This window comes from Notamacropus eugenii, chromosome 2 (genome assembly GCF_028372415.1).
Source record: "Notamacropus eugenii isolate mMacEug1 chromosome 2, mMacEug1.pri_v2, whole genome shotgun sequence".
Classification (NCBI taxonomy): domain Eukaryota; kingdom Metazoa; phylum Chordata; class Mammalia; order Diprotodontia; family Macropodidae; genus Notamacropus; species Notamacropus eugenii.
In genome coordinates this window covers 483,781,357-483,789,311 of record NC_092873.1, presented here as the reverse complement: position 1 = coordinate 483,789,311, position 7,955 = coordinate 483,781,357, and positions in this window count along the sequence as shown.

Here is a 7,955-nt window from a genome sequence, read left to right as displayed (position 1 = left end):
CCAGATTACAAGAGCAGTATTTTCTTCAAAGATGCCAGGTCTAGGGAGGAGGCTGGTTATTTTTCAGGTAACTAAACATGTGATTGAGAAAACAAAATCTAATACTTCAGGTGAATATACTGAAACTGGAGAAAAGGAAGGAGGGGAGGTAAAGAGAAAAGAATGATGAGACCATATTTTAAAATGTCTAGCAAGCAGATGAAGTGGTTCTTAGAGGAGACATTATGTTCTTGAGAACCTAAATTAACAACACAGAAAAAAGAACATTAAAAAACTGAAAATGGAATTTCAAAAATTAGAAAATTAACAAATAAATAAACCCCCAAACGTACAAAGGAGAAAATCTTGGAAATTAAAGGAATAGGTATATTATACTTTTTCTTTTAAATAGATGACTAACAAAATTAAAAACCATTCCTTGAAAAAACTAAGAAAATCATCAAAACTTTACCTGACCTAATGAATACGAAGGGGGAAGAAAATGATATTGGCAAAATAAAAAGAATAAAAAGGCGAAATCACAACAGAGAAGGAGTAAGGAGTTATTAGACCTGCTATAAGCTGTGTTCCCTCAAATTAGGAATTTATAAGAAATAGAGATTAGCCTATACAAGCACAAAAATAGTTAAATAAAAATAAAACCAACTAAAGACTGTATGACTCTGGAGGAAGAAAACCTGGCTTCAAGATTCAACTTTCTCAGACATTTGTTTCCTGTGTTACCTGGAGTAAAAAATGTAATCCTACTGGGTTAGAGTTTCTTCATCTGTAAAACTGGAAGGATGGACTAGATGTTTTGGTGGACAATGCACTGGGCCTGAAGTCAGGAAGACCTGGATTCAGATCTGGGCTCAGACATTGTCTAGCTATATGACTCTGGGGAAACTGCTTAACCCTATTTGCCTCAGTTTCCTCATTTGTATAATGAGCTAGAGAAGGAAATGGCAAACCACTCTAGGATATTTGCCAAGAAAACCCCTGAAGGGGTCACAGAAAGTCATACATTACTGGAAAATGACTGAACAAAATAACCCTAGATAGTTACCTGAGGAGTACCTGATGGATATGGAAGTACCTTCCATCTTGGGATGTATGAACATGGGAACTAGCTATAAAGAAGCTACCAAAGGGGGAAAAAATCTAGGTGGAATTACTTGGTTGGTCAGAACTCCTGGGGATCTATTTTATAAAAAAAACCCAAAAACTGGAGTGATCTAGAACTGGAAATATATTCTCATTGCTTGAGGAAACTTGGTTCAGCCCTGTGAGGTTTATGGAAAATAGCAAGTCAGTTGAAAACTTTAGAGTGTCTGGCAGCTTAGTGGTAGAAGCCATCCAACCAAGCCTCTGAAGAGAAGGTGCTAGAGAAAGAGGAGGTGAGGAGCCCTGGCCCTGTTCTCCATCTCTTCCTTCCTTTGGCTGGAGGAAGATCTTGTGAACTTTCCATTGTCATCCTCCTCCTAGCAAGGTTCTCAGAACAGCTGGCATATCACCCACATTGGGAGCCAAGGGCAAACCAGGCACATGTGGAGAGGCAGCTTCAAGGTTCTACAAGAATCTCAGCAGGAAAGCAACAACGTGCCTAAGAGGATCATCCTTTGGATTCCAGTGAAAGGATTCCAGGAATGGTTTTTATCTGACAAGAAAATGCTGGGAAAAATGGAAAGCAATTTGGCAGAAATTTGGTTTACAACATCTTACCTCATATACAAGCTCAAAATGGATTTGACACAAATATTAAAGATTTTGCATAAAATAATCAGAAGAGGAACAGATCAAATGCCTTTTGCAGCTGTAGCCAAAGGGGAAAATCTTATCATGATGAAAGGAAGGGAAATTATTTATTGGGGACAAATCTTTGCATTTATTATCCTTAATATCTTTAATAGTTTCACATAACTAAACGTGCATAACCTGTATCTGATTGCTTACCATTTTGAGGTGGGGGGAAGCACAGAATTTGGAATTTAAAAATAAATTAAAATGTTAAAAATTTAAAACATATCTTTAATAATTACTATTCATAACTTAATAATTAGCTTTAACAACAAATTTAATAATTATCTTTAATAATTATAATGACTATTTTAAATTATCTGAAATACAAGCTATGCAAGAAACACAAACAGATGAGGGTTAAAGCTATTCCCTAGTGGATATGGATAAGAATAAATGCAAGCTAATAATTGCCAAAGACTGCTCTAAATCACTATTAAGAAGAGGATTAAAAAATTAAAAATTCTAGGTTTCTATCTCACATCTAGAAAACTGGCCAAGACAACAAAAGATGGGAATTGTCAAAGGTGAAGTGGTTCTGAATGGACAGACACACTAGCACTCTTGTTGCTGAACTTATAAAATTGGTTGAATGATTCTGGGAAGCCATTTGAGATTATGCTAAAAAAAATGATTACAATTTCCATACCCTTTGACCCAGGGATCAAGCTACTAGGCATACAGGTCAATGAGAAAAAAAAAGTCCCATAACACACCAAAATATTTGCAGCAGCACTTTTTTTTGCCACAACAGAGAACTGGAAACAAAACAGATTCCAATAGCTGGGCAAGGAATAAACAAATTAGTTTCTAGTACAAGATGTCCCAAAAGTCTTAGTGCCATTTTAAGCTTAAAATGGCACTAGGATTGTTGGTACAACCTGCCCCTGAATGTACACTATTACTCTCCTGTAAGAACATGTGCCACTGAGATGTCCATGACCACCCTCTCTGAAAACTCTTATTTCCACTGTCTTCATATATCTCTCCCCTCCCAGTTAACTCCCTTACTCAGAAATCACATTCTTTTCCTTTCCATCTTCCTTCCTGGAAGTCTGTCAAATGTCAGTGAGTCACTGCCAAGCAGTTAGAACAGATTGATGCTTCTGCCAAGTATGCGCCATACAGACAGTTCCTTGGATCCTTCTTGTCATGGTAAATCAGAATGTTAGTTCTGGAAAGGACTTCAGAGATCTTGTCTTGCAATCCTCCCATTTAAGAAATGAGGAAGGGATCCAGAGAGAGAAAGTAATAGAATATTGGGTAGAGACTAGAGTCACTCAATCTAAAGGTAATAAGCTCTTACTATGCACCAGGCATCACTGGCTTCACCTTTGACAATGCTGGCTGGGTGACATTCTGGTGCCATCTGATTATTACAGGGTTAGCAAGAGTAATCATTTCAAATAGAAATCTGGTTTCCTACATCTCTCCTCCTTTTCATAGCCAAGACCCTGTGTTGGAGAAGAGGCTTCTTGATTAGCTATGGAGTCGATCAAAAGGCCAGACATCTTCAGTCACTCATTTGCCTCAGCACTCTTGGTCTCTTTAGTCAACTCCTTTGCTCATGGCAACTGACCTTGAAAATCTGAAAGGTTTAGAGCATATTTTAGAATTCTGATATTCCAGAGTCCAGGATTTTAGTTAATACAGTATTGATGCCCAGAGAACAAGGAGTAAGCTTTAGAACTCGAGCCCAGCAATCATTAAGACAAGAACTATAGCGGACGACCTGCATCCCTACACAGCTTGGTGATGTGGTGAAGAAGAAAGACACAGGAGGCAGGAGAAGAAAGAGCAACTCCATTTATTGATCTGAGGGGTCAGGGTATTTATAGACTGAAACTGCAAGCCTACGTGACATTCTGCTTGTCTCCTGCCCTAGTGATTTAATCAGTCTTATCTTAAAGACTGTGAACCTAGGGGGCATCTATTTTACATATCCCTTGTTTTCTGTAATTCTCCAGTTTGTCTCACGGAGACAGCAACATCTGGGGGGCATGGAGAGTCATTCTGGATGATAATGAGCATGATATCAAAGAACAGTTTCCCCGAAAGTCTATCCTGATCTTGTCAACCACACTCCACCTTGGCCCTTAACAAAGAACAAAGTTGGTAGAGATGTTGCCTTGTCATGAATTTGGTGAAACCAGTGCTATATGGGATGTGAGTTAAGTTTGGAGTCTATTCTCCCCAGAGGCTGAGGTGATACAGGAAAGATATGCCTTTGAACTGTAGGGAAATATGCGTATGCTTGATCTCGATACAATAGTAAAGCAAATATCCCTTTGTAAAAAGCTCATTGGTTAACTGTAACTGGGGGAGGAGGCACTGTCCCCTAATAACTGGTGGAACACAATTGATGAGAGCTCAAGATAGCCTATAGAAGGCTCTAGAATAGTGGATTAGAATGTAGGTGCTGTACTTGGATTGGATTGGATTGAATTAAGTTAGAAGTTACCAGATGATCTACAAGAGGGAGTTCTTCCTTTCCCTTTGAGTTAATGTCCTGGGATCTCTTTTCTTTCTCACTGCAGCCCCCAAATGGGGATGCCTTTCCTGTTTCTCACTTTTGGTTAAAAAAAATTCTTGATAGGGTTCTGGGGGATTGCCACAGGGCATGATGAATGAATGAATGATTGGGCAAAAAAAAAGCCTTTATGAAGTGCTTACTATATGACAAAAACTGGAACTACATGCACAAATGTACAACTCTCCAAATTCACATTCTGATAAGGGGGACAACGTAGATAGGAGAGTGATAGTATAGGAAGGTTGTTTTAGTGTGGGAAGTCGCAGGGTTGAATAGTATAATTGGGCAGTTTGTCTACATGTCTTTTTGAGAGGCACTGGTTTTGTTCATTTTATTATAGTTCTCAGAGCAAGAGGTAGAAAGGTAGCTCTGGTATGTATAAGGCAATAAGAAGGAAAAAGATAGCAGGAACTTCTGGTCCCAGAGAGTGTACAGTTAAGTGGTATAGTCTCCAGTGGTCCACTTTGGAAGGTGGAGCAGGAGTGATGAAATGAAAAATGTTAAGGGTATAGTTTAGAAGTTAGGAACTGAAATGCACTGCTGGTCATATTTATTGAACAAAGATATTGGCTAGGCTGCTAGGAGGTGATGCTCAATGCTGAATATGAAGTCAGGAAGACCTAAGTTTGAATCTTACCCTGAACATTTACTAGCTTTATAGCCCTAGACAAATCACTTAACCTCTCTTGGTCTCAGTTTCCTCATCTGTAAAATGTGGTTAATAATACTTGAAACACCAGTGTCATAGGATTGCTGTAAGGAAAGGGTTTTTTTTGTCAACTGTTATATGCTGTATTAACATAAATTGTTACATATACGAGGTTTCTGTACATATTCTAGGCTGAGTATTTTACATCGGATCCCATGCTAAATGAGGGAAAACAGGATGCAGAACAAATTTAGAACTGTCTCCACCCCTTCCTCCCCCACTACTCCTCCAGTGTGGTTGTTCCATGAATATTTTTCAGTCTCCAAGTCCAAAGGCAAAATAAAGATAAGACAGAGGAAAATAGCAAAAATAAAGGGAGTTGAAGGATGGTAATGAGAACTCTCTAGATCAAGCTAAGGAATGCTATTTGGGGACATTGTATAGTCTTATCATTTTAGACGTGGAAGGACCTTGATAAAAATCTAGCCAAACCCCCTCCACAGGTCCAGAGAGACCTACTCAAGGCCATACAGTCAGTGGCAGAACCAGACCTAAAAGTCCCAGACCAAGATGTTCTGGCTGACTTCTTTGGGGGCAATATATTTGGAAGTTCAAGAGTGAGACTGGACTGGATATACAAAATACTTACATATACCATGCACACATATGCATGTATACTGAGTAATCCATACAAAGATGATACTAGGAGTTTATAAATTCACTGAGAAATAATAGAGAGAGAAGTCCCAGTACAGAGTCCTATAATGAGGGGTGTGTTTGTGCTTTGTTGCCAAAGAAGACCATGCCATCAGAGAAATGATGACATGACTTGTACTTGACTTTGTTTTGAGTGAGGGAGGGCTGTGCAGGTCACCAGCCTCACTTTTCCTCCAGAGCCATCTGAATCCAGTGACCAGATATTCATCATGATGACTGGAGATGACCTAGGATGAGGTAATTGAGGTTAAGTGACTTGCCAAAGGTCACAAAACTAGTGAGTGTCAAGTGTCCGAGGTGAGATTTGAACTCAGGTCCTCCTGATTCCTGCATTGTTGTTCTACCCACTGCATCACCTAGCTGCCCATAATTAGGGGTACAACATGGATGAAGATCCAACAAAGAGAGAGAGCTCACTCAGGAAGAAAGCCAAGAGTGGGAAGTGCCACAAAAGCCAAGAGGTAAGAGAGTCAAATACATCTGAGAGCTCAAAAAAGATGAAGACTGAGAAAAGATGATCAGATTTGGCAGTTAAGAGATCCTTCATAAATTTAGAGAGAATTTTAATTGAGTGCTGAAGTCAGAAGCCAGATGACAAAGGATTGAGGAGTGAGAGGGAAGGAAATAGAGACAATAAGTGTAGACAGCTCTTTCTAGGAACTTGCTGGGAAAGGGAAGAGAGATATATAGGATGATAGCTTGAGGCAACGGTTAATTGGTTAATGAAGTTTTAAGGATGGGGAGACAGATATATTTGGAGGAAAGAGGGAAGAAAGTAAGAGATAATAGAGGGTAAAGATTAGAGAGATAGAATGATTGAAGGAGGTGACTAAACATATGCTTACATAAACATATATGTATATACATATATACATATATACATACATATATATAGAGAGAGAGAGAAGAGAAGAGAGGAAAGGAGAAGAGAAGAGAGGAGAGGGAGGGAGAGAGAGAAAGAGAGAGAGAAGAGAGAATGTATTCAAGAGCACATGCAGAGAGGTTGCATTTAGTAAGAAGGACTACAGCATTAGCAGAAACTGGAGAAAGGAGGAAAGAGCACAGGGATGATGTTAAAGGGATTGGACAGTTTACCTAGCCTTAAACACCCTGAATGGGTGTTGCCTCAGTCAAACTGAGACCTGTAAAGACCTTAGCTTAAGAAGATCAAAGTCTTTCATTGTATCCTGGGCCACCTCCAGTTGTCCTGGCCATGTCATGGTCCTCTTCCAGAATGAAGGTCAAACAACAACAATAATGACAACAAACAACGATCTGTATTGAATTTGTGAAAGTTAGAATACATGTGAAGACATCCTTAACATACATGTGATTTGATGTAAGAATTTCTGAACATGTAGTCAGAAGGATTGGTTTCAAGTCCAAGCTCAGCCACTTACTAGCCCATGTGTTCTTATATTTGGAGTCATCTAGTTCAACATTCTCAGGTTACAGATGAAGTCCAAAGAGGTAAAGCGATTTGCATCCAAAGATGGGTTGGCCAAGGTCACAAAAGAAATCCGTGTCATCGGTGGGATGTGAGACCAGATCTGATTTCTGAGTCAGTGTCTTTATTTAATCCTCTACATTTCCCCCTATAAAATGAGGATCACATTATATGCACTCTATCCCAAGTAAATTTATTTTGGGGGTTATGCTAAAATATATATTTAAACATAAAATGCTATATAAATATTGTTTCAATCAGTCAATAAACGTTTATTAAGCACCTACTCTGTGCCAGAAACTGTGCTAAGCACTGAGAATACAAAAAAGGCTGTTCCTGCCTTTAAGAAGCTTATAATCTAAAAGTTAAAATTCAATTTCAAGGAGACACTGTCCTTCCAAATATGATTATAAAGGTAACGGTGCTTTGCAAATTTAAAATAATGTTTAAGTGTTATCATCATCGTCATGCTTGTACTCAGCCTTATTCCCTAAATCATCCTTGGTACCAGAATAGTGGGTGGAAATTTGTATGTTCACATAAGATAGTAGCACTCAAATAGGATCCTGGAATACAGTCCTAGGCTGCATTCATTGTGTTTAACTTTTCAGGGCTAATGTATATCACTTCGTTGGCTTCCAGAATCAGTGTGTTAGAAGTTGCTTGGTCATAATGGGTTTCCTCCTGGATACTTAGAGGCCCTTGGATGGAAATTATCTCCTCTCCAAGAGGAAGATCTTCTTCTAAGAACTCTCTACTAGGCTTCCATCCATCCTTACTGATCTTGCACTAAGTGTTTTGGCTTGACAATGAATGAGCTGGGAACAAAGAAA